This window comes from Phalangium opilio, unplaced genomic scaffold (genome assembly GCF_054372755.1).
Source record: "Phalangium opilio isolate 3A_F unplaced genomic scaffold, DU_Popi_V2 ptg000092l_1, whole genome shotgun sequence".
In the NCBI taxonomy this organism is placed as follows: Eukaryota; Metazoa; Arthropoda; class Arachnida; order Opiliones; family Phalangiidae; genus Phalangium; species Phalangium opilio.
Window position 1 is genome coordinate 2,780,622 of NW_028324197.1, and position 24,867 is coordinate 2,805,488.

General features: G+C 35.9%; 56 non-coding genes across 56 annotated transcripts; all 56 read left to right on the forward strand.

Annotated features, from left to right (window-relative positions):
* The first annotated feature begins 76 nt into the window (after window positions 1–76).
* On the forward strand, window positions 77–149 carry TRNAR-UCU (transfer RNA arginine (anticodon UCU)). The gene has a single exon. It is a non-coding gene; the product is annotated as a tRNA-Arg (tRNA).
* Window positions 150–315: 166 nt separating this feature from the next.
* Window positions 316–388, forward strand: TRNAT-UGU (transfer RNA threonine (anticodon UGU)). Its single transcript has one exon. It is a non-coding gene; the product is annotated as a tRNA-Thr (tRNA).
* A 577-nt stretch (window positions 389–965) lies between these two features.
* TRNAT-UGU (transfer RNA threonine (anticodon UGU)) lies at window positions 966–1,038 on the forward strand. Its single transcript has one exon. It is a non-coding gene; the product is annotated as a tRNA-Thr (tRNA).
* A 133-nt stretch (window positions 1,039–1,171) lies between these two features.
* On the forward strand, window positions 1,172–1,244 carry TRNAT-AGU (transfer RNA threonine (anticodon AGU)). The gene has a single exon. It is a non-coding gene; the product is annotated as a tRNA-Thr (tRNA).
* Window positions 1,245–1,377: 133 nt separating this feature from the next.
* On the forward strand, window positions 1,378–1,450 carry TRNAT-AGU (transfer RNA threonine (anticodon AGU)). Its single transcript has one exon. It is a non-coding gene; the product is annotated as a tRNA-Thr (tRNA).
* A 133-nt stretch (window positions 1,451–1,583) lies between these two features.
* On the forward strand, window positions 1,584–1,656 carry TRNAT-AGU (transfer RNA threonine (anticodon AGU)). Its single transcript has one exon. It is a non-coding gene; the product is annotated as a tRNA-Thr (tRNA).
* Window positions 1,657–2,233: 577 nt separating this feature from the next.
* Window positions 2,234–2,306, forward strand: TRNAT-AGU (transfer RNA threonine (anticodon AGU)). Its single transcript has one exon. It is a non-coding gene; the product is annotated as a tRNA-Thr (tRNA).
* Window positions 2,307–2,439: 133 nt separating this feature from the next.
* TRNAT-AGU (transfer RNA threonine (anticodon AGU)) lies at window positions 2,440–2,512 on the forward strand. Its single transcript has one exon. It is a non-coding gene; the product is annotated as a tRNA-Thr (tRNA).
* An 817-nt stretch (window positions 2,513–3,329) lies between these two features.
* On the forward strand, window positions 3,330–3,402 carry TRNAT-UGU (transfer RNA threonine (anticodon UGU)). The gene has a single exon. It is a non-coding gene; the product is annotated as a tRNA-Thr (tRNA).
* Window positions 3,403–3,979: 577 nt separating this feature from the next.
* Window positions 3,980–4,052, forward strand: TRNAT-UGU (transfer RNA threonine (anticodon UGU)). The gene has a single exon. It is a non-coding gene; the product is annotated as a tRNA-Thr (tRNA).
* Window positions 4,053–4,185: 133 nt separating this feature from the next.
* Window positions 4,186–4,258, forward strand: TRNAT-AGU (transfer RNA threonine (anticodon AGU)). Its single transcript has one exon. It is a non-coding gene; the product is annotated as a tRNA-Thr (tRNA).
* A 372-nt stretch (window positions 4,259–4,630) lies between these two features.
* On the forward strand, window positions 4,631–4,703 carry TRNAT-UGU (transfer RNA threonine (anticodon UGU)). The gene has a single exon. It is a non-coding gene; the product is annotated as a tRNA-Thr (tRNA).
* A 133-nt stretch (window positions 4,704–4,836) lies between these two features.
* On the forward strand, window positions 4,837–4,909 carry TRNAT-AGU (transfer RNA threonine (anticodon AGU)). Its single transcript has one exon. It is a non-coding gene; the product is annotated as a tRNA-Thr (tRNA).
* A 133-nt stretch (window positions 4,910–5,042) lies between these two features.
* Window positions 5,043–5,115, forward strand: TRNAT-AGU (transfer RNA threonine (anticodon AGU)). Its single transcript has one exon. It is a non-coding gene; the product is annotated as a tRNA-Thr (tRNA).
* Window positions 5,116–5,248: 133 nt separating this feature from the next.
* On the forward strand, window positions 5,249–5,321 carry TRNAT-UGU (transfer RNA threonine (anticodon UGU)). Its single transcript has one exon. It is a non-coding gene; the product is annotated as a tRNA-Thr (tRNA).
* A 133-nt stretch (window positions 5,322–5,454) lies between these two features.
* TRNAT-AGU (transfer RNA threonine (anticodon AGU)) lies at window positions 5,455–5,527 on the forward strand. The gene has a single exon. It is a non-coding gene; the product is annotated as a tRNA-Thr (tRNA).
* Window positions 5,528–5,660: 133 nt separating this feature from the next.
* Window positions 5,661–5,733, forward strand: TRNAT-AGU (transfer RNA threonine (anticodon AGU)). Its single transcript has one exon. It is a non-coding gene; the product is annotated as a tRNA-Thr (tRNA).
* A 133-nt stretch (window positions 5,734–5,866) lies between these two features.
* Window positions 5,867–5,939, forward strand: TRNAT-AGU (transfer RNA threonine (anticodon AGU)). The gene has a single exon. It is a non-coding gene; the product is annotated as a tRNA-Thr (tRNA).
* Window positions 5,940–6,072: 133 nt separating this feature from the next.
* Window positions 6,073–6,145, forward strand: TRNAT-AGU (transfer RNA threonine (anticodon AGU)). The gene has a single exon. It is a non-coding gene; the product is annotated as a tRNA-Thr (tRNA).
* Window positions 6,146–6,517: 372 nt separating this feature from the next.
* TRNAR-UCU (transfer RNA arginine (anticodon UCU)) lies at window positions 6,518–6,590 on the forward strand. The gene has a single exon. It is a non-coding gene; the product is annotated as a tRNA-Arg (tRNA).
* A 372-nt stretch (window positions 6,591–6,962) lies between these two features.
* Window positions 6,963–7,035, forward strand: TRNAT-UGU (transfer RNA threonine (anticodon UGU)). The gene has a single exon. It is a non-coding gene; the product is annotated as a tRNA-Thr (tRNA).
* Window positions 7,036–7,612: 577 nt separating this feature from the next.
* TRNAT-UGU (transfer RNA threonine (anticodon UGU)) lies at window positions 7,613–7,685 on the forward strand. Its single transcript has one exon. It is a non-coding gene; the product is annotated as a tRNA-Thr (tRNA).
* A 133-nt stretch (window positions 7,686–7,818) lies between these two features.
* Window positions 7,819–7,891, forward strand: TRNAT-AGU (transfer RNA threonine (anticodon AGU)). The gene has a single exon. It is a non-coding gene; the product is annotated as a tRNA-Thr (tRNA).
* Window positions 7,892–8,024: 133 nt separating this feature from the next.
* On the forward strand, window positions 8,025–8,097 carry TRNAT-AGU (transfer RNA threonine (anticodon AGU)). Its single transcript has one exon. It is a non-coding gene; the product is annotated as a tRNA-Thr (tRNA).
* Window positions 8,098–8,230: 133 nt separating this feature from the next.
* Window positions 8,231–8,303, forward strand: TRNAT-AGU (transfer RNA threonine (anticodon AGU)). The gene has a single exon. It is a non-coding gene; the product is annotated as a tRNA-Thr (tRNA).
* A 1,056-nt stretch (window positions 8,304–9,359) lies between these two features.
* Window positions 9,360–9,432, forward strand: TRNAR-UCU (transfer RNA arginine (anticodon UCU)). The gene has a single exon. It is a non-coding gene; the product is annotated as a tRNA-Arg (tRNA).
* Window positions 9,433–9,804: 372 nt separating this feature from the next.
* On the forward strand, window positions 9,805–9,877 carry TRNAT-UGU (transfer RNA threonine (anticodon UGU)). Its single transcript has one exon. It is a non-coding gene; the product is annotated as a tRNA-Thr (tRNA).
* A 372-nt stretch (window positions 9,878–10,249) lies between these two features.
* Window positions 10,250–10,322, forward strand: TRNAT-UGU (transfer RNA threonine (anticodon UGU)). Its single transcript has one exon. It is a non-coding gene; the product is annotated as a tRNA-Thr (tRNA).
* Window positions 10,323–10,455: 133 nt separating this feature from the next.
* Window positions 10,456–10,528, forward strand: TRNAT-AGU (transfer RNA threonine (anticodon AGU)). Its single transcript has one exon. It is a non-coding gene; the product is annotated as a tRNA-Thr (tRNA).
* Window positions 10,529–10,661: 133 nt separating this feature from the next.
* TRNAT-AGU (transfer RNA threonine (anticodon AGU)) lies at window positions 10,662–10,734 on the forward strand. The gene has a single exon. It is a non-coding gene; the product is annotated as a tRNA-Thr (tRNA).
* A 133-nt stretch (window positions 10,735–10,867) lies between these two features.
* Window positions 10,868–10,940, forward strand: TRNAT-AGU (transfer RNA threonine (anticodon AGU)). The gene has a single exon. It is a non-coding gene; the product is annotated as a tRNA-Thr (tRNA).
* Window positions 10,941–11,517: 577 nt separating this feature from the next.
* TRNAT-UGU (transfer RNA threonine (anticodon UGU)) lies at window positions 11,518–11,590 on the forward strand. Its single transcript has one exon. It is a non-coding gene; the product is annotated as a tRNA-Thr (tRNA).
* Window positions 11,591–11,723: 133 nt separating this feature from the next.
* On the forward strand, window positions 11,724–11,796 carry TRNAT-AGU (transfer RNA threonine (anticodon AGU)). The gene has a single exon. It is a non-coding gene; the product is annotated as a tRNA-Thr (tRNA).
* A 577-nt stretch (window positions 11,797–12,373) lies between these two features.
* On the forward strand, window positions 12,374–12,446 carry TRNAT-UGU (transfer RNA threonine (anticodon UGU)). Its single transcript has one exon. It is a non-coding gene; the product is annotated as a tRNA-Thr (tRNA).
* A 133-nt stretch (window positions 12,447–12,579) lies between these two features.
* On the forward strand, window positions 12,580–12,652 carry TRNAT-AGU (transfer RNA threonine (anticodon AGU)). The gene has a single exon. It is a non-coding gene; the product is annotated as a tRNA-Thr (tRNA).
* A 133-nt stretch (window positions 12,653–12,785) lies between these two features.
* Window positions 12,786–12,858, forward strand: TRNAT-AGU (transfer RNA threonine (anticodon AGU)). Its single transcript has one exon. It is a non-coding gene; the product is annotated as a tRNA-Thr (tRNA).
* Window positions 12,859–12,991: 133 nt separating this feature from the next.
* TRNAT-AGU (transfer RNA threonine (anticodon AGU)) lies at window positions 12,992–13,064 on the forward strand. Its single transcript has one exon. It is a non-coding gene; the product is annotated as a tRNA-Thr (tRNA).
* A 1,262-nt stretch (window positions 13,065–14,326) lies between these two features.
* Window positions 14,327–14,399, forward strand: TRNAT-UGU (transfer RNA threonine (anticodon UGU)). Its single transcript has one exon. It is a non-coding gene; the product is annotated as a tRNA-Thr (tRNA).
* Window positions 14,400–14,976: 577 nt separating this feature from the next.
* Window positions 14,977–15,049, forward strand: TRNAT-UGU (transfer RNA threonine (anticodon UGU)). Its single transcript has one exon. It is a non-coding gene; the product is annotated as a tRNA-Thr (tRNA).
* A 339-nt stretch (window positions 15,050–15,388) lies between these two features.
* On the forward strand, window positions 15,389–15,461 carry TRNAT-AGU (transfer RNA threonine (anticodon AGU)). The gene has a single exon. It is a non-coding gene; the product is annotated as a tRNA-Thr (tRNA).
* A 133-nt stretch (window positions 15,462–15,594) lies between these two features.
* Window positions 15,595–15,667, forward strand: TRNAT-AGU (transfer RNA threonine (anticodon AGU)). Its single transcript has one exon. It is a non-coding gene; the product is annotated as a tRNA-Thr (tRNA).
* Window positions 15,668–16,493: 826 nt separating this feature from the next.
* Window positions 16,494–16,566, forward strand: TRNAR-UCU (transfer RNA arginine (anticodon UCU)). Its single transcript has one exon. It is a non-coding gene; the product is annotated as a tRNA-Arg (tRNA).
* Window positions 16,567–16,938: 372 nt separating this feature from the next.
* On the forward strand, window positions 16,939–17,011 carry TRNAT-UGU (transfer RNA threonine (anticodon UGU)). The gene has a single exon. It is a non-coding gene; the product is annotated as a tRNA-Thr (tRNA).
* Window positions 17,012–17,383: 372 nt separating this feature from the next.
* On the forward strand, window positions 17,384–17,456 carry TRNAT-AGU (transfer RNA threonine (anticodon AGU)). Its single transcript has one exon. It is a non-coding gene; the product is annotated as a tRNA-Thr (tRNA).
* Window positions 17,457–17,589: 133 nt separating this feature from the next.
* On the forward strand, window positions 17,590–17,662 carry TRNAT-AGU (transfer RNA threonine (anticodon AGU)). The gene has a single exon. It is a non-coding gene; the product is annotated as a tRNA-Thr (tRNA).
* A 133-nt stretch (window positions 17,663–17,795) lies between these two features.
* Window positions 17,796–17,868, forward strand: TRNAT-AGU (transfer RNA threonine (anticodon AGU)). The gene has a single exon. It is a non-coding gene; the product is annotated as a tRNA-Thr (tRNA).
* A 133-nt stretch (window positions 17,869–18,001) lies between these two features.
* TRNAT-UGU (transfer RNA threonine (anticodon UGU)) lies at window positions 18,002–18,074 on the forward strand. Its single transcript has one exon. It is a non-coding gene; the product is annotated as a tRNA-Thr (tRNA).
* Window positions 18,075–18,685: 611 nt separating this feature from the next.
* On the forward strand, window positions 18,686–18,758 carry TRNAR-UCU (transfer RNA arginine (anticodon UCU)). Its single transcript has one exon. It is a non-coding gene; the product is annotated as a tRNA-Arg (tRNA).
* A 372-nt stretch (window positions 18,759–19,130) lies between these two features.
* On the forward strand, window positions 19,131–19,203 carry TRNAT-UGU (transfer RNA threonine (anticodon UGU)). Its single transcript has one exon. It is a non-coding gene; the product is annotated as a tRNA-Thr (tRNA).
* Window positions 19,204–20,020: 817 nt separating this feature from the next.
* On the forward strand, window positions 20,021–20,093 carry TRNAS-AGA (transfer RNA serine (anticodon AGA)). Its single transcript has one exon. It is a non-coding gene; the product is annotated as a tRNA-Ser (tRNA).
* An 816-nt stretch (window positions 20,094–20,909) lies between these two features.
* TRNAT-UGU (transfer RNA threonine (anticodon UGU)) lies at window positions 20,910–20,982 on the forward strand. The gene has a single exon. It is a non-coding gene; the product is annotated as a tRNA-Thr (tRNA).
* Window positions 20,983–21,148: 166 nt separating this feature from the next.
* Window positions 21,149–21,221, forward strand: TRNAT-UGU (transfer RNA threonine (anticodon UGU)). The gene has a single exon. It is a non-coding gene; the product is annotated as a tRNA-Thr (tRNA).
* A 611-nt stretch (window positions 21,222–21,832) lies between these two features.
* Window positions 21,833–21,905, forward strand: TRNAT-UGU (transfer RNA threonine (anticodon UGU)). Its single transcript has one exon. It is a non-coding gene; the product is annotated as a tRNA-Thr (tRNA).
* A 1,260-nt stretch (window positions 21,906–23,165) lies between these two features.
* Window positions 23,166–23,238, forward strand: TRNAT-UGU (transfer RNA threonine (anticodon UGU)). The gene has a single exon. It is a non-coding gene; the product is annotated as a tRNA-Thr (tRNA).
* A 166-nt stretch (window positions 23,239–23,404) lies between these two features.
* Window positions 23,405–23,477, forward strand: TRNAT-UGU (transfer RNA threonine (anticodon UGU)). The gene has a single exon. It is a non-coding gene; the product is annotated as a tRNA-Thr (tRNA).
* A 166-nt stretch (window positions 23,478–23,643) lies between these two features.
* TRNAT-UGU (transfer RNA threonine (anticodon UGU)) lies at window positions 23,644–23,716 on the forward strand. Its single transcript has one exon. It is a non-coding gene; the product is annotated as a tRNA-Thr (tRNA).
* Window positions 23,717–24,867: the final 1,151 nt, after the last annotated feature.

Here is a 24,867-nt window from a genome sequence, read left to right on the forward strand (position 1 = left end):
AATAGTGTAAAAGTTCCCATGAGATAATTTAGTTAATTTACTGAAATATTCTGCATTCATATCGCTTCAAAGCAAGGGCTCCGTGGCTTAGTGGTTAAAGTGCCAGTCTTCTAAACAGGAGATCATGTGTTCGATTCTCGTCGGAGCCTTGTTGTTATATTACTTGAACTAGATTTCGAAGCTATTAAATTTTGAAAAATTAAAAATTATAGTTGATTTAGATATGCATATAGGCAAACAATAGTGTAAAAGTTCCCATGAGATAATTTAGTTAATTTACTGAAATATTCAGCATTCATATCGCTTCAAACCAAGGGCTCCGTGGCTTAGTGGTTAAAGCGCCTGTCTTGTAAACAGGAGATCATGAGTTCGATTCTCGTCGGAGCCTCGCTGTTATATTTCTTGAACTAGATTTCGAAGCTATTAAATTTTGAAAAATTAAAAATAATAGTTGATTTAGATATGCATATGAGCAAACAATAGTGTATAAGTTCCGATGTGATAATTTAGTTAATTTACTGAAATATTCAGCATTCATATCGCTTCAAAGCAAGGGCTCCGTGGCTTAAGGGTTAATTCGCCTGTCCAGTAAACAGGAGATCATGAGTTCGATTCTCGTCGGAGCCTGGCTGTTATGTTACTTGACCTAGATTTCGTAGCTATTAAATTTTGAAAAATTAAAACAATAGGGTAAAAATTCCGATGAGTTAATTTAGTTAAATTACTGGAATATTCAGCATTCATGTCGCTTCAAAGCAAGGGTCCATGGCTTAGTGGTTAAAGCGCCTGTCTAGTAAACAGGAGATCATGAGTTCGATTCTCGTCGGAGCCTCGCTGTTATGTTACTTGAACTAGATTTCGTAGCTAAATAATTTTGAAAAATTAAAATAATAGGGCAAAAGTTCCCAAGAGATAATTTAGTTAATTTACTGAAATATCCTGCATTCATATCGCTTCAAATCAAGGGCTCCGTGGCTTAGTGGTTAAAGCGCCTGTCTTGTAAACAGGAGATCATGTGTTCGATTCTCGTCGGAGCCTTGCTGTTATATTACTTGAACTAGATTTCGAAGCTATTAAATTTTGAAAAATTAAAACAATAGGGTAAAAATTCCGAGGAGTTAATTAAGTTAAATTACTGGAATATTCAGCATTCATGTCGCTTCAAAGCAAGGGCTCCGTGGCTTAGTGGTTAAAGCGCCTGTCTAGTAAACAGGAGATCATGAGTTCGATTCTCGTCGGAGCCTCGCTGTTATGTTACTTGAACTAGATTTCGTAGCTATATAATTTTGAAAAATTAAAATAATAGGGCGAAAGTTCCCATGAGATAATTTAGTTAATTTACTGTAATATTCTGCATTCATATCACTTCAAACCAAGGGCTCCGTGGCTTAGTGGTTAAAGCGCCTGTCTAGTAAACAGGAGATCATGAGTTCGACTCTCGTCGGAGCCTGGCTGTTATGTTACTTGACCTAGATTTCGTAGCTATTAAATTTTGAAAAATTAAAACAATAGGGTAAAAATTCCGATGTGTTAATTTAGTTAAAGTACTGGAATATTCAGCATTCATGTCGCTTCAAAGCAAGGGCTCCGTGGCTTAGTGGTTAAAGCGCCTGTCTAGTAAACAGGAGATCATGAGTTCGATTCTCGTCGGAGCCTCGCTGTTATGTTACTTGAACTAGATTTCGTAGCTATATAACTTTAAAAATTAAAATAATAGGGCAAAAATTACCAAGAGATAATTTAGTTAATTTACTGGAATATTCTGCATTCATATCGCTTCAAACCACGGGCTCCGTGGCTTAGTGGTTAAAGTGCCAGTCTTGTAAACAGGAGATCATGTGCTCGATTCTCGTCGGAGCCTTGTTGTTATATTACTTGAACTAGATTTCGAAGCTATTAAATTTTGAAAAATTAAAAATAATAGTTGATTTAGATATGCATATAAGCAAACAATAGTGTATAAGTTCCGATGTGATAATTTAGTTAATTTACTGAAATATTCAGCATTCATATCGCTTCAAAGCAAGGGCTCCGTGGCTTAAGGGTTAATGCGCCTGTCTAGTAAAAAGGAGATCATGAGTTCGATTCTCGTCGGAGCCTCGCTGTTATGTTACTTGAACTAGATTTCGTAGCTATATAATTTTGAAAAATTAAAATAATAGGGCAAAAGTTCCCATGAGATAATTTAGTTAATTTACTGTAATATTCTGCATTCATATCGCTTCAAACCAAGGGCTCCGTGGCTTAGTGGTTAAAGCGCCTGTCTAGTAAACAGGAGATCATGAGTTCGACTCTCGTCGGAGCCTGGCTGTTATGTTACTTGACCTAGATTTCGTAGCTATTAAATTTTGAAAAATTAAAACAATAGGGTAAAAATTCCGATGTGTTAATTTAGTTAAATTACTGGAATATTCAGCATTCATGTCGCTTCAAAGCAAGGGCTCCGTGGCTTAGTGGTTAAAGCGCCTGTCTAGTAAACAGGAGATCATGAGTTCGATTCTCGTCGGAGCCTGGCTGTTATGTTACTTGACCTAGATTTCGTAGCTATTAAATTTTGAAAAATTAAAACAATAGGGCAAAGGTTCCCAAGATATAATTTAGTTAATTTACTGAAATATCCTGCATTCATATCGCTTCAAAGCAAGGGCTCCGTGGCTTAATGGTTAAAGCGCCAGTCTTGTAAACAGGAGATCATGTGTTCGATTCTCGTCGGAGCCTTGCTGTTATGTTACTTGAACTAGATTTCGAAGCTAATAAATTTTGAAAAATTAAAAATAATAGTTGATTTAGATATGCATATAAGCAAACAATAGTGTAAAAGCTCCGATGTGATAATTTAGTTAATTTACTGAAATATTCAGCATTCATATCGCTTCAAAGCAAGGGCTCCGTGGCTTAGTGGTTAAAGCGCCAGTCTTGTAAACAGGAGATCATGTGTTCGATTCTCGTCGGAGCCTTGCTGTTATGTTACTTCAACTAGATTTCGAAGCTATTAAATTTTGAAAAATTAAAAATAATAGTTGATTTAGATATGCATATAAGCAAACAATAGTGTAAAAGCTCCGATGTGATAATTTAGTTAATTTACTGAAATATTCAGCATTCATATCGCTTCAAAGCAAGGGCTCCGTGGCTTAGTGGTTAATGCGCCTGTCTAGTAAACAGGAGATCATGAGTTCGATTCTCGTCGGAGCCTGGCTGTTATGTTACTTGACCTAGATTTCGTAGCTATATAATTTTGAAAACTTAAAATAATAGGGCAAAAGTTCCCAAGAGATAATTTAGTTAATTTACTGAAATATTCTGCATTCATATCGCTTCAAACCAAGGGCTCCGAGGCTTAGTGGTTAAAGCGCCTGTCTTGTAAACAGGAGATCATGAGTTCGATTCTCGTCGGAGCCTCGCTGTTATATTTCTTGAACTAGATTTCGAAGCTATTAAATTTTGAAAAATTAAAAATAATAGTTGATTTAGATATGCATATGAGCAAACAATAGTGTATAAGTTCCGATGTGATAATTTAGTTAATTTACTGAAATATTCAGCATTCATATCGCTTCAAAGCAAGGGCTCCGTGGCTTAAGGGTTAATTCGCCTGTCCAGTAAACAGGAGATCATGAGTTCGATTCTCGTCGGAGCCTGGCTGTTATGTTACTTGACCTAGATTTCGTAGCTATTAAATTTTGAAAAATTAAAACAATAGGGTAAAAATTCCGATGAGTTAATTTAGTTAAATTACTGGAATATTCAGCATTCATGTCGCTTCAAAGCAAGGGTCCATGGCTTAGTGGTTAAAGCGCCTGTCTAGTAAACAGGAGATCATGAGTTCGATTCTCGTCGGAGCCTCGCTGTTATGTTACTTGAACTAGATTTCGTAGCTAAATAATTTTGAAAAATTAAAATAATAGGGCAAAAGTTCCCAAGAGATAATTTAGTTAATTTACTGAAATATCCTGCATTCATATCGCTTCAAATCAAGGGCTCCGTGGCTTAGTGGTTAAAGCGCCTGTCTTGTAAACAGGAGATCATGTGTTCGATTCTCGTCGGAGCCTTGCTGTTATATTACTTGAACTAGATTTCGAAGCTATTAAATTTTGAAAAATTAAAACAATAGGGTAAAAATTCCGAGGAGTTAATTAAGTTAAATTACTGGAATATTCAGCATTCATGTCGCTTCAAAGCAAGGGCTCCGTGGCTTAGTGGTTAAAGCGCCTGTCTAGTAAACAGGAGATCATGAGTTCGATTCTCGTCGGAGCCTCGCTGTTATGTTACTTGAACTAGATTTCGTAGCTATATAACTTTGAAAAATTAAAATAATAGGGCGAAAGTTCCCATGAGATAATTTATTTAATTTACTGTAATATTCTGCATTCATATCGCTTCAAACCACGGGCTCCGTGGCTTAGTGGTTAAAGTGCCAGTCTTGTAAACAGGAGATCATGTGCTCGATTCTCGTCGGAGCCTTGTTGTTATATTACTTGAACTAGATTTCGAAGCTATTAAATTTTGAAAAATTAAAAATAATAGTTGATTTAGATATGCATATAAGCAAACAATAGTGTATAAGTTCCCATGAGATAATTTAGTTAATTTACTGAAATATTCAGCATTCATGTCGCTTCAAAGCAAGGGCTCCGTGGCTTAGTGGTTAAAGCGCCTGTCTTGTAAACAGGAGATCATGTGTTCGATTCTCGTCGGAGCCTTGCTGTTATATTACTTGAACTAGATTTCGAAGCTATTAAATTTTGAAAAATTAAAACAATAGGGTAAAAATTCCGAGGAGTTAATTAAGTTAAATTACTGGAATATTCAGCATTCATGTCGCTTCAAAGCAAGGGCTCCGTGGCTTAGTGGTTAAAGCGCCTGTCTAGTAAACAGGAGATCATGAGTTCGATTCTCGTCGGAGCCTCGCTGTTATGTTACTTGAACTAGATTTCGTAGCTATATAATTTTGAAAAATTAAAATAATAGGGCAAAAGTTCCCATGAGATAATTTAGTTAATTTACTGTAATATTCTGCATTCATATCGCTTCAAACCAAGGGCTCCGTGGCTTAGTGGTTAAAGCGCCTGTCTAGTAAACAGGAGATCATGAGTTCGATTCTCGTCGGAGCCTCGCTGTTATGTTACTTGAACTAGATTTCGTAGCTATATAATTTTGAAAAATTAAAATAATAGGGCAAAAGTTCCCAAGAGATAATTTAGTTAATTTACTGAAATATCCTGCATTCATATCGCTTCAAAGCAAGGGTTCCGTGGCTTAGTGGTTAAAGCGCCAGTCTTGTAAACAGGAGATCATGAGTTCGATTCTCGTCGGAGCCTGGCTGTTATGTTACTTGACCTAGATTTCGTAGCTATTAAATTTTGAAAAATTAAAACAATAGGGTAAAAATTCCGATGAGTTAATTTAGTTAAATTACTGGAATATTCAGCATTCATGTCGCTTCAAAGCAAGGGCTCCGTGGCTTAGTGGTTAAAGCGCCTGTCTAGTTAACAGGAGATCATGAGTTCGATTCTCGTCGGAGCCTCGCTGTTATGTTACTTGAACTAGATTTCGTAGCTATTAAATTTTGAAAAATTAAAACAATAGGGTAAAAATTCCGAGGAGTTAATTAAGTTAAATTACTGGAATATTCAGCATTCATGTCGCTTCAAAGCAAGGGCTCCGTGGCTTAGTGGTTAAAGCGCCTGTCTAGTAAACAGGAGATCATGAGTTCGATTCTCGTCGGAGCCTCGCTGTTATGTTACTTGAACTAGATTTCGTAGCTATATAATTTTGAAAAATTAAAATAATAGGGCAAAAGTTCCCATGAGATAATTTAGTTAATTTACTGTAATATTCTGCATTCATATCGCTTCAAACCAAGGGCTCCGTGGCTTAGTGGTTAAAGCGCCTGTCTAGTAAACAGGAGATCATGAGTTCGACTCTCGTCGGAGCCTGGCTGTTATGTTACTTGACCTAGATTTCGTAGCTATTAAATTTTGAAAAATTAAAACAATAGGGTAAAAATTCCGATGAGTTAATTTAGTTAAATTACTGGAATATTCAGCATTCATGTCGCTTCAAAGCAAGGGCTCCGTGGCTTAGTGGTTAAAGCGCCTGTCTAGTAAACAGGAGATCATGAGTTCGATTCTCGTCGGAGCCTGGCTGTTATGTTACTTGACCTAGATTTCGTAGCTATTAAATTTTGAAAAATTAAAACAATAGGGCAAAGGTTCCCAAGATATAATTTAGTTAATTTACTGAAATATCCTGCATTCATATCGCTTCAAAGCAAGGGCTCCGTGGCTTAATGGTTAAAGCGCCAGTCTTGTAAACAGGAGATCATGTGTTCGATTCTCGTCGGAGCCTTGCTGTTATGTTACTTGAACTAGATTTCGAAGCTATTAAATTTTGAAAAATTAAAAATAATAGTTGATTTAGATATGCATATATGCAAACAATAGTGTAAAAGTTCCCATGAGATAATTTAGTTAATTTACTGAAATATTCTGCATTCATATCGCTTCAAAGCAACGGCTCCGTGGCTTAGTGGTTAAAGTGCCAGTCTTCTAAACAGGAGATCATGTGTTCGATTCTCGTCGGAGCCTTGTTGTTATATTACTTGAACTAGATTTCGAAGCTATTAAATTTTGAAAAATTAAAAATTATAGTTGATTTAGATATGCATATAGGCAAACAATAGTGTAAAAGTTCCCATGAGATAATTTAGTTAATTTACTGAAATATTCAGCATTCATATCGCTTCAAAGCAAGGGCTCCGTGGCTTAGTGGTTAAAGCGCCTGTCTAGTAAACAGGCGATCATGAGTTCGATTCTCGTCGGCGCCTCGCTGTTATGTTACTTGAACTAGATTTCGTAGCTATATAATTTTGAAAACTTAAAATAATAGGGCAAAAGTTCCCAAGAGATAATTTAGTTAATTTACTGAAATATTCTGCATTCATATCGCTTCAAACCAAGGGCTCCGTGGCTTAGTGATTAAAGCGCCTGTCTTGTAAACAGGAGATCATGAGTTCGATTCTCGTCGGAGCCTCGCTGTTATATTTCTTGAACTAGATTTCGAAGCTATTAAATTTTGAAAAATTAAAAATAATAGTTGATTTAGATATGCATATGAGCAAACAATAGTGTATAAGTTCCGATGTGATAATTTAGTTAATTTACTGAAATATTCAGCATTCATATCGCTTCAAAGCAAGGGCTCCGTGGCTTAAGGGTTAATTCGCCTGTCCAGTAAACAGGAGATCATGAGTTCGATTCTCGTCGGAGCCTGGCTGTTATGTTACTTGACCTAGATTTCGTAGCTATTAAATTTTGAAAAATTAAAACAATAGGGTAAAAATTCCGATGAGTTAATTTAGTTAAATTACTGGAATATTCAGCATTCATGTCGCTTCAAAGCAAGGGTCCATGGCTTAGTGGTTAAAGCGCCTGTCTAGTAAACAGGAGATCATGAGTTCGATTCTCGTCGGAGCCTCGCTGTTATGTTACTTGAACTAGATTTCGTAGCTAAATAATTTTGAAAAATTAAAATAATAGGGCAAAAGTTCCCAAGAGATAATTTAGTTAATTTACTGAAATATCCTGCATTCATATCGCTTCAAATCAAGGGCTCCGTGGCTTAGTGGTTAAAGCGCCTGTCTTGTAAACAGGAGATCATGTGTTCGATTCTCGTCGGAGCCTTGCTGTTATATTACTTGAACTAGATTTCGAAGCTATTAAATTTTGAAAAATTAAAACAATAGGGTAAAAATTCCGAGGAGTTAATTAAGTTAAATTACTGGAATATTCAGCATTCATGTCGCTTCAAAGCAAGGGCTCCGTGGCTTAGTGGTTAAAGCGCCTGTCTAGTAAACAGGAGATCATGAGTTCGATTCTCGTCGGAGCCTCGCTGTTATGTTACTTGAACTAGATTTCGTAGCTATATAATTTTGAAAAATTAAAATAATAGGGCAAAAGTTCCCATGAGATAATTTAGTTAATTTACTGTAATATTCTGCATTCATATCGCTTCAAACCAAGGGCTCCGTGGCTTAGTGGTTAAAGCGCCTGTCTAGTAAACAGGAGATCATGAGTTCGACTCTCGTCGGAGCCTGGCTGTTATGTTACTTGACCTAGATTTCGTAGCTATTAAATTTTGAAAAATTAAAACAATAGGGTAAAAATTCCGATGTGTTAATTTAGTTAAATTACTGGAATATTCAGCATTCATGTCGCTTCAAAGCAAGGGCTCCGTGGCTTAGTGGTTAAAGCGCCTGTCTAGTAAACAGGAGATCATGAGTTCGATTCTCGTCGGAGCCTGGCTGTTATGTTACTTGACCTAGATTTCGTAGCTATTAAATTTTGAAAAATTAAAACAATAGGGCAAAGGTTCCCAAGATATAATTTAGTTAATTTACTGAAATATCCTGCATTCATATCGCTTCAAAGCAAGGGCTCCGTGGCTTAATGGTTAAAGCGCCAGTCTTGTAAACAGGAGATCATGTGTTCGATTCTCGTCGGAGCCTTGCTGTTATGTTACTTGAACTAGATTTCGAAGCTAATAAATTTTGAAAAATTAAAAATAATAGTTGATTTAGATATGCATATAAGCAAACAATAGTGTAAAAGCTCCGATGTGATAATTTAGTTAATTTACTGAAATATTCAGCATTCATATCGCTTCAAAGCAAGGGCTCCGTGGCTTAGTGGTTAAAGCGCCAGTCTTGTAAACAGGAGATCATGTGTTCGATTCTCGTCGGAGCCTTGCTGTTATGTTACTTCAACTAGATTTCGAAGCTATTAAATTTTGAAAAATTAAAAATAATAGTTGATTTAGATATGCATATAAGCAAACAATAGTGTAAAAGCTCCGATGTGATAATTTAGTTAATTTACTGAAATATTCAGCATTCATATCGCTTCAAAGCAAGGGCTCCGTGGCTTAGTGGTTAATGCGCCTGTCTAGTAAACAGGAGATCATGAGTTCGATTCTCGTCGGAGCCTGGCTGTTATGTTACTTGACCTAGATTTCGTAGCTATTAAATTTTGAAAAATTAAAACAATAGGGCAAAGGTTCCCAAGATATAATTTAGTTAATTTACTGAAATATCCTGCATTCATATCGCTTCAAACCAAGGGCTCCGTGGCTTAGTGGTTAAAGCGCCAGTCTTGTAAACAGGAGATCATGTGTTCGATTCTCGTCGGAGCCTTGCTGTTATATTAGTTGAGCTAGATTTCGAAGCTATTAAATTTTGAAAAATTAAAAATAATAGTTGATTTAGATATGCATATATGCAAACAATAGTGTAAAAGTTCCCATGAGATAATTTAGTTAATTTACTGAAATATTCTGCATTCATATCGCTTCAAAGCAAGGGCTCCGTGGCTTAGTGGTTAAAGTGCCAGTCTTCTAAACAGGAGATCATGTGTTCGATTCTCGTCGGAGCCTTGTTGTTATATTACTTGAACTAGATTTCGAAGCTATTAAATTTTGAAAAATTAAAAATTATAGTTGATTTAGATATGCATATAGGCAAACAATAGTGTAAAAGTTCCCATGAGATAATTTAGTTAATTTACTGAAATATTCAGCATTCATATCGCTTCAAAGCAAGGGCTCCGTGGCTTAGTGGTTAAAGCGCCTGTCTAGTAAACAGGCGATCATGAGTTCGATTCTCGTCGGCGCCTCGCTGTTATGTTACTTGAACTAGATTTCGTAGCTATATAATTTTGAAAACTTAAAATAATAGGGCAAAAGTTCCCAAGAGATAATTTAGTTAATTTACTGAAATATTCTGCATTCATATCGCTTCAAACCAAGGGCTCCGTGGCTTAGTGGTTAAAGCGCCTGTCTTGTAAACAGGAGATCATGAGTTCGATTCTCGTCGGAGCCTCGCTGTTATATTTCTTGAACTAGATTTCGAAGCTATTAAATTTTGAAAAATTAAAAATAATAGTTGATTTAGATATGCATATGAGCAAACAATAGTGTATAAGTTCCGATGTGATAATTTAGTTAATTTACTGGAATATTCAGCATTCATATCGCTTCAAAGCAAGGGCTCCGTGGCTTAAGGGTTAATTCGCCTGTCCAGTAAACAGGAGATCATGAGTTCGATTCTCGTCGGAGCCTCGCTGTTATGTTACTTGAACTAGATTTCGTAGCTAAATAATTTTGAAAAATTAAAATAATAGGGCAAAAGTTCCCAAGAGATAATTTAGTTAATTTACTGAAATATCCTGCATTCATATCGCTTCAAATCAAGGGCTCCGTGGCTTAGTGGTTAAAGCGCCTGTCTTGTAAACAGGAGATCATGTGTTCGATTCTCGTCGGAGCCTTGCTGTTATATTACTTGAACTAGATTTCGAAGCTATTAAATTTTGAAAAATTAAAACAATAGGGTAAAAATTCCGAGGAGTTAATTAAGTTAAATTACTGGAATATTCAGCATTCATGTCGCTTCAAAGCAAGGGCTCCGTGGCTTAGTGGTTAAAGCGCCTGTCTAGTAAACAGGAGATCATGAGTTCGATTCTCGTCGGAGCCTCGCTGTTATGTTACTTGAACTAGATTTCGTAGCTATATAATTTTGAAAAATTAAAATAATAGGGCAAAAGTTCCCATGAGATAATTTAGTTAATTTACTGTAATATTCTGCATTCATATCGCTTCGAACCAAGGGCTCCGTGGCTTAGTGGTTAAAGCGCCTGTCTAGTAAACAGGAGATCATGAGTTCGACTCTCGTCGGAGCCTGGCTGTTATGTTACTTGACCTAGATTTCGTAGCTATTAAATTTTGAAAAATTAAAACAATAGGGTAAAAATTCCGATGTGTTAATTTAGTTAAATTACTGGAATATTCAGCATTCATGTCGCTTCAAAGCAAGGGCTCCGTGGCTTAGTGGTTAAAGCGCCTGTCTAGTAAACAGGAGATCATGAGTTCGATTCTCGTCGGAGCCTGGCTGTTATGTTACTTGACCTAGATTTCGTAGCTATTAAATTTTGAAAAATTAAAACAATAGGGCAAAGGTTCCCAAGATATAATTTAGTTAATTTACTGAAATATCCTGCATTCATATCGCTTCAAAGCAAGGGCTCCGTGGCTTAATGGTTAAAGCGCCAGTCTTGTAAACAGGAGATCATGTGTTCGATTCTCGTCGGAGCCTTGCTGTTATGTTACTTGAACTAGATTTCGAAGCTATTAAATTTTGAAAAATTAAAAATAATAGTTGATTTAGATATGCATATAAGCAAACAATAGTGTAAAGCTCCGATGTGATAATTTTGTTAATTTACTGAAATATTCAGCATTCATATCGCTTCAAAGCAAGGGCTCCGTGGCTTAGTGGTTAATGCGCCTGTCTAGTAAACAGGAGAACATGAGTTCGATTCTCGTCGGAGCCTGGCTGTTATGTTACTTGACCTAGATTTCGTAGCGATTAAATTTTGAAAAATTAAAACAATAGGGTAAAAATTCCGATGAGTTAATTTAGTTAAATTACTGGAATATTCAGCATTCATGTCGCTTCAAAGCAAGGGCTCCGTGGCTTAGTGGTTAAAGCGCCTGTCTTGTAAACAGGAGATCATGTGTTCGATTCTCGTCGGAGCCTTGCTGTTATATTACTTGAACTAGATTTCGAAGCTATTAAATTTTGAAAAATTAAAACAATAGGGTAAAAATTCCGAGGAGTTAATTAAGTTAAATTACTGGAATATTCAGCATTCATGTCGCTTCAAAGCAAGGGCTCCGTGGCTTAGTGGTTAAAGCGCCTGTCTAGTAAACAGGAGATCATGAGTTCGATTCTCGTCGGAGCCTCGCTGTTATGTTACTTGAACTAGATTTCGTAGCTATATAATTTTGAAAAATTAAAATAATAGGGCAAAAGTTCCCATGAGATAATTTAGTTAATTTACTGTAATATTCTGCATTCATATCGCTTCAAAGCAAGGGCTCCGTGGCTTAATGGTTAAAGCGCCAGTCTTGTAAACAGGAGATCATGTGTTCGATTCTCGTCGGAGCCTTGCTGTTATGTTACTTGAACTAGATTTCGAAGCTATTAAATTTTGAAAAATTAAAAATAATAGTTGATTTAGATATGCATATAAGCAAACAATAGTGTAAAGCTCCGATGTGATAATTTTGTTAATTTACTGAAATATTCAGCATTCATATCGCTTCAAAGCAAGGGCTCCGTGGCTTAGTGGTTAATGCGCCTGTCTAGTAAACAGGAGAACATGAGTTCGATTCTCGTCGGAGCCTGGCTGTTATGTTACTTGACCTAGATTTCGTAGCGATTAAATTTTGAAAAATTAAAACAATAGGGTAAAAATTCCGATGAGTTAATTTAGTTAAATTACTGGAATATTCAGCATTCATGTCGCTTCAAAGCAAGGGCTCCGTGGCTTAGTGGTTAAAGCGCCTGTCTTGTAAACAGGAGATCATGTGTTCGATTCTCGTCGGAGCCTTGCTGTTATATTACTTGAACTAGATTTCGAAGCTATTAAATTTTGAAAAATTAAAACAATAGGGTAAAAATTCCGAGGAGTTAATTAAGTTAAATTACTGGAATATTCAGCATTCATGTCGCTTCAAAGCAAGGGCTCCGTGGCTTAGTGGTTAAAGCGCCTGTCTAGTAAACAGGAGATCATGAGTTCGATTCTCGTCGGAGCCTCGCTGTTATGTTACTTGAACTAGATTTCGTATCTATATAATTTTGAAAAATTAAAATAATAGGGCAAAAGTTCCCATGAGATAATTTAGTTAATTTACTGTAATATTCTGCATTCATATCGCTTCAAACCAAGGGCTCCGTGGCTTAGTGGTTAAAGCGCCTGTCTAGTAAACAGGAGATCATGAGTTCGACTCTCGTCGGAGCCTGGCTGTTATGTTACTTGACCTAGATTTCGTAGCTATTAAATTTTGAAAAATTAAAACAATAGGGTAAAAATTCCGATGTGTTAATTTAGTTAAATTACTGGAATATTCAGCATTCATGTCGCTTCAAAGCAAGGGCTCCGTGGCTTAGTGGTTAAAGCGCCTGTCTAGTAAACAGGAGATCATGAGTTCGATTCTCGTCGGAGCCTGGCTGTTATGTTACTTGACCTAGATTTCGTAGCTATTAAATTTTGAAAAATTAAAACAATAGGGCAAAGGTTCCCAAGATATAATTTAGTTAATTTACTGAAATATACTGCATTCATATCGCTTCAAAGCAAGGGCTCCGTGGCTTAATGGTTAAAGCGCCAGTCTTGTAAACAGGAGATCATGTGTTCGATTCTCGTCGGAGCCTTGCTGTTATGTTACTTGAACTAGATTTCGAAGCTATTAAATTTTGAAAAATTAAAAATAATAGTTGATTTAGATATGCATATAAGCAAACAATAGTGTAAAAGCTCCGATGTGATAATTTAGTTCATTTACTGAAATATTCAGCATTCATATCGCTTCAAAGCAAGGGCTCCGTGGCTTAGTGGTTAATGCGCCTGTCTAGTAAACAGGAGATCATGAGTTCGATTCTCGTCGGAGCCTGGCTGTTATGTTACTTGACCTAGATTTCGTAGCTATTAAATTTTGAAAAATTAAAACAATAGGGCAAAGGTTCCCAAGATATAATTTAGTTAATTTACTGAAATATCCTGCAATCATATCGCTTCAAACCAAGGGCTCCGTGGCTTAGTGGTTAAAGCGCCAGTCTTGTAAACAGGAGATCATGTGTTCGATTCTCGTCGGAGCCTTGCTGTTATATTAGTTGAGCTAGATTTCGAAGCTATTAAATTTTGAAAAATTAAAAATAATAGTTGATTTAGATATGCATATATGCAAACAATAGTGTAAAAGTTCCCATGAGATAATTTAGTTAATTTACTGAAATATTCTGCATTCATATCGCTTCAAAGCAAGGGGTCCGTGGCTTAGTGGTTAAAGTGCCAGTCTTCTAAACAGGAGATCATGTGTTCGATTCTCTTCGGAGCCTTGTTGTTATATTACTTGAACTAGATTTCGAAGCTATTAAATTTTGAAAAATTAAAAATTATAGTTGATTTAGATATGCATATAGGCAAACAATAGTGTAAAAGTTCCCATGAGATAATTTAGTTAATTTACTGAAATATTCAGCATTCATATCGCTTCAAAGCAAGGGCTCCGTGGCTTAGTGGTTAAAGCGCCTGTCTAGTAAACAGGCGATCATGAGTTCGATTCTCGTCGGCGCCTCGCTGTTATGTTACTTGAACTAGATTTCGTAGCTATATAATTTTGAAAACTTAAAATAATAGGGCAAAAGTTCCCAAGAGATAATTTAGTTAATTTACTGAAATATTCTGCATTCATATCGCTTCAAACCAAGGGCTCCGTGGCTTAGTGGTTAAAGCGCCTGTCTTGTAAACAGGAGATCATGAGTTCGATTCTCGTCGGAGCCTCGCTGTTATATTTCTTGAACTAGATTTCGAAGCTATTAAATTTTGAAAAATTAAAAATAATAGTTGATTTAGATATGCATATGAGCAAACAATAGTGTATAAGTTCCGATGTGATAATTTAGTTAATTTACTGAAATATTCAGCATTCATATCGCTTCAAAGCAAGGGCTCCGTGGCTTAAGGGTTAATTCGCCTGTCCAGTAAACAGGAGATCATGAGTTCGATTCTCGTCGGAGCCTGGCTGTTATGTTACTTGACCTAGATTTCGTAGCTATTAAATTTTGAAAAATTAAAACAATAGGGTAAAAATTCCGATGAGTTAATTTAGTTAAATTACTGGAATATTCAGCATTCATGTCGCTTCAAAGCAAGGGTCCATGGCTTAGTGGTTAAAGCGCCTGTCTAGTAAACAGGAGATCATGAGTTCGATTCTCGTCGGAGCCTCGCTGTTATGTTACTTGAACTAGATTTCGTAGCTAAATAATTTTGAAAAATTAAAATAATAGGGCAAAAGTTCCCAAGAGATAATTTAGTTAATTTACTGAAATATCCTGCATTCATATCGCTTCAAATCAAGGGCTCCGTGGCTTAGTGGTTAAAGCGCCTGTCTTGTAAACAGGAGATCATGTGTTCGATTCTCGTCGGAGCCTTGCTGTTATATTACTTGAACTAGATTTCGAAGCTATTAAATTTTGAAAAATTAAAACAATAGGGTAAAAATTCCGAGGAGTTAATTAAGTTAAATTACTGGAATATTCAGCATTCATGTCGCTTCAAAGCAAGGGCTCCGTGGCTTAGTGGTTAAAGCGCCTGTCTAGTAAACAGGAGATCATTAGTTCGATTCTCGTCGGAGCCTCGCTGTTATGTTACTTGAACTAGATTTCGTAGCTATATAATTTTGAAAAATTAAAATAATAGGGCAAAAGTTCCCATGAGATAATTTAGTTAATTTACTGTAATATTCTGCATTCATATCGCTTCAAACCAAGGGCTCCGTGGCTTAGTGGTTAAAGCGCCTGTCTAGTAAACAGGAGATCATGAGTTCGACTCTCGTCGGAGCCTGGCTGTTATGTTACTTGACCTAGATTTCGTAGTTATTAAATTTTGAAAAATTAAAACAATAGGGTAAAAATTCCGATGTGTTAATTAAGTTAAATTACTGGAATATTCAGCATTCATGTCGCTTCAAAGCAAGGGCTCCGTGGCTTAGTGGTTAAAGCGCCTGTCTAGTAAACAGGAGATCATGAGTTCGATTCTCGTCGGAGCCTGGCTGTTATGTTACTTGACCTAGATTTCGTAGCTATTAAATTTTGAAAAATTAAAACAATAGGGCAAAGGTTCCTAAGATATAATTTAGTTAATTTACTGAAATATCCTGCATTCATATCGCTTCAAAGCAAGGGCTCCGTGGCTTAATGGTTAAAGCGCCAGTCTTGTAAACAGGAGATCATGTGTTCGATTCTCGTCGGAGCCTTGCTGTTATGTTACTTGAACTAGATTTCGAAGCTATTAAATTTTGAAAAATTAAAAATAATAGTTGATTTAGATATGCATATAGGCAAACAATAGTGTAAAAGCTCCGATGTGATAATTTAGTTAATTTACTGAAATATTCAGCATTCATATCGCTTCAAAGCAAGGGCTCCGTGGCTTAGTGGTTAATGCGCCTGTCTAGTAAACAGGAGATCATGAGTTCGATTCTCGTCGGAGCATGGCTGTTATGTTACTTGACCTACATTTCGTAGCTATTAAATTTTGAAAAATTAAAACAATAGGGCAAAGGTTCCCAAGATATAATTTAGTTAATTTAGTTAATTTACTGAAATATCCTGCATTCATATCGCTTCAAACCAAGGGCTCCGTGGCTTAGTGGTTAAAGCGCCAGTCTTGTAAACAGGAGATCATTTGTTCGATTCTCGTCGGAGCCTTGCTGTTATATTAGTTGAGCTAGATTTCGAAGCTATTAAATTTTGAAAAATTAAAAATAATAGTTGATTTAGATATGCATATAGGCAAACAATAGTGTAAAAGTTCCCATGAGATAATTTAGTTAATTTACTGAAATATTCTGCATTCATATCGCTTCAAAGCAAGGGCTCCGTGGCTTAGTGGTTAAAGTGCCAGTCTTCTAAACAGGAGATCATGTGTTCGATTCTCGTCGGAGCCTTGTTGTTATATTACTTGAACTAGATTTCGAAGCTATTAAATTTTGAAAAATTAAAAATTGTAGTTGATTTAGATATGCATATAGGCAAACAATAGTGTAAAAGTTCCCATGAGATAATTTAGTTAATTTACTGAAATATTCAGCATTCATATCGCTTCAAAGCAAGGGCTCCGTGGCTTAGTGGTTAAAGCGCCTGTCTAGTAAACAGGCGATCATGAGTTCGATTCTCGTCGGCGCCTCGCTGTTATGTTACTTGAACTAGATTTCGTAACTATATAATTTTGAAAACTTAAAATAATAGGGCAAAAGTTCCCAAGAGATAATTTAGTTAATTTACTGAAATATTCTGCATTCATATCGCTTCAAACCAAGGGCTCCGTGGCTTAGTGGTTAAAGCGCCTGTCTTGTAAACAGGAGATCATGAGTTCGATTCTCGTCGGAGCCTCGCTGTTATATTTCTTGAACTAGATTTCGAAGCTATTAAATTTTGAAAAATTAAAAATAATAGTTGATTTAGATATGCATATAAGCAAACAATAGTGTACAAGTTCCGATGTGATAATTTAGTTAATTTACTGAAATATTCAGCATTCATATCGCTTCAAAGCAAGGGCTCCGTGGCTTAAGGGTTAATTCGCCTGTCCAGTAAACAGGAGATCATGTGTTCGATTCTCGTCGGAGCCTTGCTGTTATATAACTTGAACTAGATTTCGAAGCTATTAAATTTTGAAAAATTAAAACAATAGGGTAAAAATTCCGAGGAGTTAATTAAGTTAAATTACTGGAATATTCAGCATTCATGTCGCTTCAAAGCAAGGGCTCCGTGGCTTAGTGGTTAAAGCGCCTGTCTAGTAAACAGGAGATCATGAGTTCGATTCTCGTCGGAGCCTCGCTGTTATGTTACTTGAACTAGATTTCGTAGCTATATAATTTTGAAAAATTAAAATAATAGGGCAAAAGTTCCCATGAGATAATTTAGTTAATTTACTGTAATATTCTGCATTCATATCGCTTCAAACCAAGGGCTCCGTGGCTTAGTGGTTAAAGCGCCTGTCTAGTAAACAGGAGATCATGAGTTCGACTCTCGTCGGAGCCTGGCTGTTATGTTACTTGACCTAGATTTCGTAGTTATTAAATTTTGAAAAATTAAAACAATAGGGTAAAAATTCCGATGTGTTAATTTAGTTAAATTACTGGAATATTCAGCATTCATGTCGCTTCAAAGCAAGGGCTCCGTGGCTTAGTGGTTAAAGCGCCTGTCTAGTAAACAGGAGATCATGAGTTCGATTCTCGTCGGAGCCTGGCTGTTATGTTACTTGACCTAGATTTCGTAGCTATTAAATTTTGAAAAATTAAAACAATAGGGCAAAGGTTCCCAAGATATAATTTAGTTAATTTACTGAAATATCCTGCATTCATATCGCTTCAAAGCAAGGGCTCCGTGGCTTAATGGTTAAAGCGCCAGTCTTGTAAACTGGAGATCATGTGTTCGATTCTCGTCGGAGCCTTGCTGTTATGTTACTTGAACTAGATTTCGAAGCTATTAAATTTTGAAAAATTAAAAATAATAGTTGATTTAGATATGCATATAAGCAAACAATAGTGTAAAAGCTCCGATGTGATAATTTAGTTAATTTACTGAAATATTCAGCATTCATATCGCTTCAAAGCAAGGGCTCCGTGGATTAGTGGTTAATGCGCCTGTCTAGTAAACAGGAGATCATGAGTTCGATTCTCGTCGGAGCCTGGCTGTTATGTTACTTGACCTAGATTTCGTAACTATTAAATTTTGAAAAATTAAAACAATAGGGCAAAGGTTCCCAAGATATAATTTAGTTAATTTACTGAAATATCCTGCATTCATATCGCTTCAAACCAAGGGCTCCGTGGCTTAGTGGTTAAAGCGCCAGTCTTGTAAACAGGAGATCATGTGTTCGATTCTCGTCGGAGCCTTGCTGTTATATTAGTTGAGCTAGATTTCGAAGCTATTAAACTTTGAAAAATTAAAAATAATAGTTGATTTAGATATGCATATATGCAAACAATAGTGTAAAAGTTCCCATGAGATAATTTAGTTAATTTACTGAAATATTCTGCATTCATATCGCTTCAAAGCAAGGGCTCCGTGGCTTAGTGGTTAAAGTGCCAGTCTTCTAAACAGGAGATCATGTGTTCGATTCTCGTCGGAGCCTTGTTGTTATATTACTTGAACTAGATTTCGAAGCTATTAAATTTTGAAAAATTAAAAATTATAGTTGATTTAGATATGCATATAGGCAAACAATAGTGTAAAAGTTCCCATGAGATAATTTAGTTAATTTACTGAAATATTCAGCATTCATATCGCTTCAAAGCAAGGGCTCCATGGCTTAGTGGTTAAAGCGCCTGTCTAGTAAACAGGCGATCATGAGTTCGATTCTCGTCGGCGCCTCGCTGTTATGTTACTTGAACTAGATTTCGTAGCTATATAATTTTGAAAACTTAAAATAATAGGGCAAAAGTTCCCAAGAGATAATTTAGTTAATTTACTGAAATATTCTGCATTCATATCGCTTCAAACCAAGGGCTCCGTGGCTTAGTGGTTAAAGCGCCTGTCTTGTAAACAGGAGATCATGAGTTCGATTCTCGTCGGAGCCTCGCTGTTATATTTCTTGAACTAGATTTCGAAGCTATTAAATTTTGAAAAATTAAAAATAATAGTTGATTTAGATATGCATATAAGCAAACAATAGTGTATAAGTTCCGATGTGATAATTTAGTTAATTTACTGAAATATTCAGCATTCATATCGCTTCAAAGCAAGGGCTCCGTGGCTTAAGGGTTAATTCGCCTGTCCAGTAAACAGTAGATCATGAGTTCGATTCTCGTCGGAGCCTTGCTGTTATGTTACTTGACCTAGATTTCGTAGCTATTAAATTTTGAAAAATTAAAACAATAGGGTAAAAATTCCGATGAGTTAATTTAGTTAAATTACTGGAATATTCAGCATTTATGTCGCTTCAAAGCAAGGGTCCATGGCTTAGTGGTTAAAGCTCCTCTCTAGTAAACAGGAGATCATGAGTTCGATTCTCGTCGGAGCCTCGCTGTTATGTTACTTGAACTAGATTTCGTAGCTATATAATTTTGAAAAATTAAAATAATAGGGCAAAAGTTCCCAAGAGATAATTTAGTTAATTTACTGAAATATTCTGCATTCATATCGCTTCAAACCAAGGGCTCCGTGGCTTAGTGGTTAAAGCGCCAGTCTTGTAAACAGGAGATCATGTGTTCGATTCTCGTCGGAGCCTTGCTGTTATATTAGTTGAACTAGATTTCGAAGCTATTAAATTTTGAAAAAACTAAAAATAATAGTTGATTTAGATATGCATATAAGCAAACAATAGTGTAAAAGCTCCGATGTGATAATTTAGTTAATTTACTGAAATATTCAGCATTCATATCGCTTCAAAGCAAGGGCTCCGTGGCTTAGTGGTTAATGCGCCTGTCTAGAAAACAGGAGATCATGAGTTCGATTCTCGTCGGAGCCTGGCTGTTATGTTACTTGACCTAGATTTCGTAGCTATTAAATTTTGAAAAATTAAAACAATAGGGCAAAGGTTCCCAAGATATAATTTAGTTAATTTACTGAAATATCCTGCATTCATATCGCTTCAAAGCAAGGGTTCCGTGGCTTAGTGGTTAAAGCGCCAGTCTTGTAAACAGGAGATCATGTGTTCGATTCTCGTCGGAGCCTTGCTGTTATATTAGTTGAACTAGATTTCGAAGCTATTAAATTTTGAAAAAATAAAAATAATTGTTGATTTAGATATGCATATATGCAAAAAATAGTGTAAAATTTCCAAGAGATAATTTAGTTAATTTACTGAAATATTCTGCATTCATATCGCTTCAAAGCAAGGGCTCCGTGGCTTAGTGGTTAAAACGCCAGTCTTGTAAACAGGCGATCATGTGTTCGATTCTCGTCGGAGCCTTGCTGTTATATTACTTGAACTAGATTTCAAAGCTATTAAATTTTGAAAAATTAAAAATTTTAGTTGATTTAGATATGCATATATGCAAACAATAGTGTGAAAGTTCCCATGAGATAATTTAGTTAATTTACTGAAATATTCAGCATTCATATCGCTTCAAAGCAAGGGCTCCGTGGCTTAGTGGTTAAAGCGCCTGTCTAGTGAACAGGAGATCATGAGTTCTATTCTCGTCGGAGCCTTGCTGTTATGTTACCTGATCTAGATTTCGTAGCTATAAAATTTTGAAAAATTAAAATAATAGGGCAAAAGTTCACATGAGATAATTTAGTTAATTTACTGAAATATTCTGCATTCATATCGCTTCAAACCAAGGGTTCCGTGGCTTAGTGGTTAAAGCGCCTGTCTTGTAAACAGGAGATCATGAGTTCGATTCTCGTCGGAGCCTCGCTGTTATATTACTTGAACTAGATTTCGAAGCTATTAAATTTTGAAAAATTAAAAATAATAGTTTATTTAGATGTGCATATATGCAAACAATAGTGTAAAAGTTCCCATGAGATAATTTAGTTAATTTACTGAAATATTCTGCATTCATATCGCTTCAAAGCAAGGGCTCCGTGGCTTAGTGGTTAAAGTGCCTGTCTTGTGAACAGGAGATCATGAGTTCGATTCTCGTCGGAGCCTCGCTGTTATATTACTTGAACTAGATTTCGAAGCTATTAAATTTTGAAAAATTAAAAATAATAGTTTATTTAGATATGCATATAAGCAAACAATAGTGTAAAAGTTCCGATGTGATAATTTAGTTAATTTACTGAAATATTCAGCATTCATATCGCTTCAAAGCAAGGGCTCCGTGGCTTAGTGGTTAATGCGCCTGTCTAGTAAACAGGAGATCATGAGTTCGATTCTCGTCGGAGCCTTGCTGTTATGTTACCTGATCTAGATTTCGTAGCTATAAAATTTTGAAAAATTAAAATAATAGGGCAAAAGTTCACATGAGATAATTTAGTTAATTTACTGAAATATTCTGCATTCATTTCGCTTCAAAGCAAGGGCTCCGTGGCTTAGTGGTTAAAGCGCCAGTCTTGTAAACAGGACATCATGTGTTCGATTCTCGTCGGAGCCTTGCTGTTATATTAGTTGAACTAGATTTCGAAGCTATTAAATTTTTAAAAATTAAAAATAATAGTTGATTTAGATATGCATATATGCAAACAATAGTGTAAAAGTTCCCATGAGATAATTTAGTTAATTTACTGAAATATTCTGCATTCATATCGCTTCAAACCAAGGGCTCCGTGGCTTAGTGGTTAAAGCGCCTGTCTTGTAAACAGGAGATCATGAGTTCGATTCTCGTCGGAGCCTCGCTGTTATATTTCTTGAACTAGATTTCGAAGCTATTAAATTTTGAAAAATTAAAAATAATAGTTGATTTAGATATGCATATAAGCAAACAATAGTGTATAAGTTCCGATGTGATAATTTAGTTAATTTACTGAAATATTCAGCATTCATATCGCTTCAAAGCAAGGGCTCCGTGGCTTAAGAGTTAATGCGCCTGTCTAGTAAACAGGAGATCATGAGTTCGATTCTCGTCGGAGCCTGGCTGTTATGTTACTTGACCTAGATTTCGTAGCTATTAAATTTTGAAAAATTAAAACAATAGGGTAAAAATTCCGATGAGTTAATTTAGTTAAATTACTGGAATATTCAGCATTCATGTCGCTTCAAAGCAAGGGTCCATGGCTTAGTGGTTAAAGCTCCTCTCTAGTAAACAGGAGATCATGAGTTCGATTCTCGTCGGAGCCTTGCTGTTATGTTACTTGAACTAGATTTCGTAGCTATATAATTTTGAAAAATTAAAATAATAGGGCGAAAGTTCCCAAGAGATAATTTAGTTAATTTACTGAAATATCCTGCATTCAAATCGCTTCAAAGCAAGGGTTCCGTGGCTTAGTGGTTAAAGCGCCAGTCTTGTAAACAGGAGATCATGTGTTCGATTCTCGTCGGAGCCTTGCTGTTATATTAGTTGAACTAGATTTCGAAGCTATTAAATTTTGAAAAAATAAAAATAATTGTTGATTTAGATATGCATATATGCAAACAATAGTGTAAAAGTTCCAAGAGATAATTTAGTTAATTTACTGAAATATTCTGCATTCATATCGCTTTAAAGCAAGGGCTCCGTGGCTTAGTGGTTAAAACGCCAGTCTTGTAAACAGGCGATCATGTGTTCGATTCTCGTCGGAGCCTTGCTGTTATATTAGTTGAGCTAGATTTCGAAGCTATTAAATTTTGAAAAATTAAAAATTTTAGTTGATTTAGATATGCATATATGCAAACAATAGTGTGAAAGTTCCCATGAGATAATTTAGTTAATTTACTGAAATATTCAGCATTCATATCGCTTCAAAGCAAGGGCTCCGTGGCTTAGTGGTTAAAGCGCCTGTCTAGTGAACAGGAGATCATGAGTTCTATTCTCGTCGGAGCCTTGCTGTTATGTTACCTGATCTAGATTTCGTAGCTATAAAATTTTGAAAAATTAAAATAATAGGGCAAAAGTTCACATGAGATAATTTAGTTAATTTACTGAAATATTCTGCATTCATATCGCTTAAAACCAAGGGTTCCGTGGCTTAGTGGTTAAAGCGCCTGTCTTGTAAACAGGAGATCATGAGTTCGATTCTCGTCGGAGCCTCGCTGTTATATTACTTGAACTAGATTTCGAAGCTATTAAATTTTGAAAAATTAAAAATAATAGTTTATTTAGATGTGCATATATGCAAACAATAGTGTAAAAGTTCCCATGAGATAATTTAGTTAATTTACTGAAATATTCTGCATTCATATCGCTTCAAAGCAAGGGCTCCGTGGCTTAGTGGTTAAAGTGCCTGTCTTGTGAACAGGAGATCATGAGTTCGATTCTCGTCGGAGCCTCGCTGTTATATTACTTGAACTAGATTTCGAAGCTATTAAATTTTGAAAAATTAAAAATAATAGTTTATTTAGATATGCATATAAGCAAACAATAGTGTAAAAGTTCCCATGAGATAATTTAGTTAATTTACTGAAATATTCTGCATTCATATCGCTTCAAACCAAGGGCTCCGTGGCTTAGTGGTTAAAGCGCCTGTCTTGTAAACAGGAGATCATGAGTTCGATTCTCGTCGGAGCCTCGCTGTTATATTTCTTGAACTAGATTTCGAAGCTATTAAATTTTGAAAAATTAAAAATAATAGTTGATTTAGATATGCATATAAGCAAACAATAGTGTATAAGTTCCGATGTGATAATTTAGTTAATTTACTGAAATATTCAGCATTCATATCGCTTCAAAGCAAGGGCTCCGTGGCTTAAGAGTTAATGCGCCTGTCTAGTAAACAGGAGATCATGAGTTCGATTCTCGTCGGAGCCTGGCTGTTATGTTACTTGACCTAGATTTCGTAGCTATTAAATTTTGAAAAATTAAAACAATAGGGTAAAAATTCCGATGAGTTAATTTAGTTAAATTACTGGAATATTCAGCATTCATGTCGCTTCAAAGCAAGGGTCCATGGCTTAGTGGTTAAAGCTCCTCTCTAGTAAACAGGAGATCATGAGTTCGATTCTCGTCGGAGCCTTGCTGTTATGTTACTTGAACTAGATTTCGTAGCTATATAATTTTGAAAAATTAAAATAATAGGGCAAAAGTTCCCAAGAGATAATTTAGTTAATTTACTGAAATATCCTGCATTCAAATCGCTTCAAAGCAAGGGTTCCGTGGCTTAGTGGTTAAAGCGCCAGTCTTGTAAACAGGAGATCATGTGTTCGATTCTCGTCGGAGCCTTGCTGTTATATTAGTTGAACTAGATTTCGAAGCTATTAAATTTTGAAAAAATAAAAATAATTGTTGATTTAGATATGCATATATGCAAACAATAGTGTAAAAGTTCCAAGAGATAATTTAGTTAATTTACTGAAATATTCTGCATTCATATCGCTTTAAAGCAAGGGCTCCGTGGCTTAGTGGTTAAAACGCCAGTCTTGTAAACAGGCGATCATGTGTTCGATTCTCGTCGGAGCCTTGCTGTTATATTAGTTGAGCTAGATTTCGAAGCTATTAAATTTTGAAAAATTAAAAATTTTAGTTGATTTAGATATGCATATATGCAAACAATAGTGTGAAAGTTCCCATGAGATAATTTAGTTAATTTACTGAAATATTCAGCATTCATATCGCTTCAAAGCAAGGGCTCCGTGGCTTAGTGGTTAAAGCGCCTGTCTAGTGAACAGGAGATCATGAGTTCTATTCTCGTCGGAGCCTTGCTGTTATGTTACCTGATCTAGA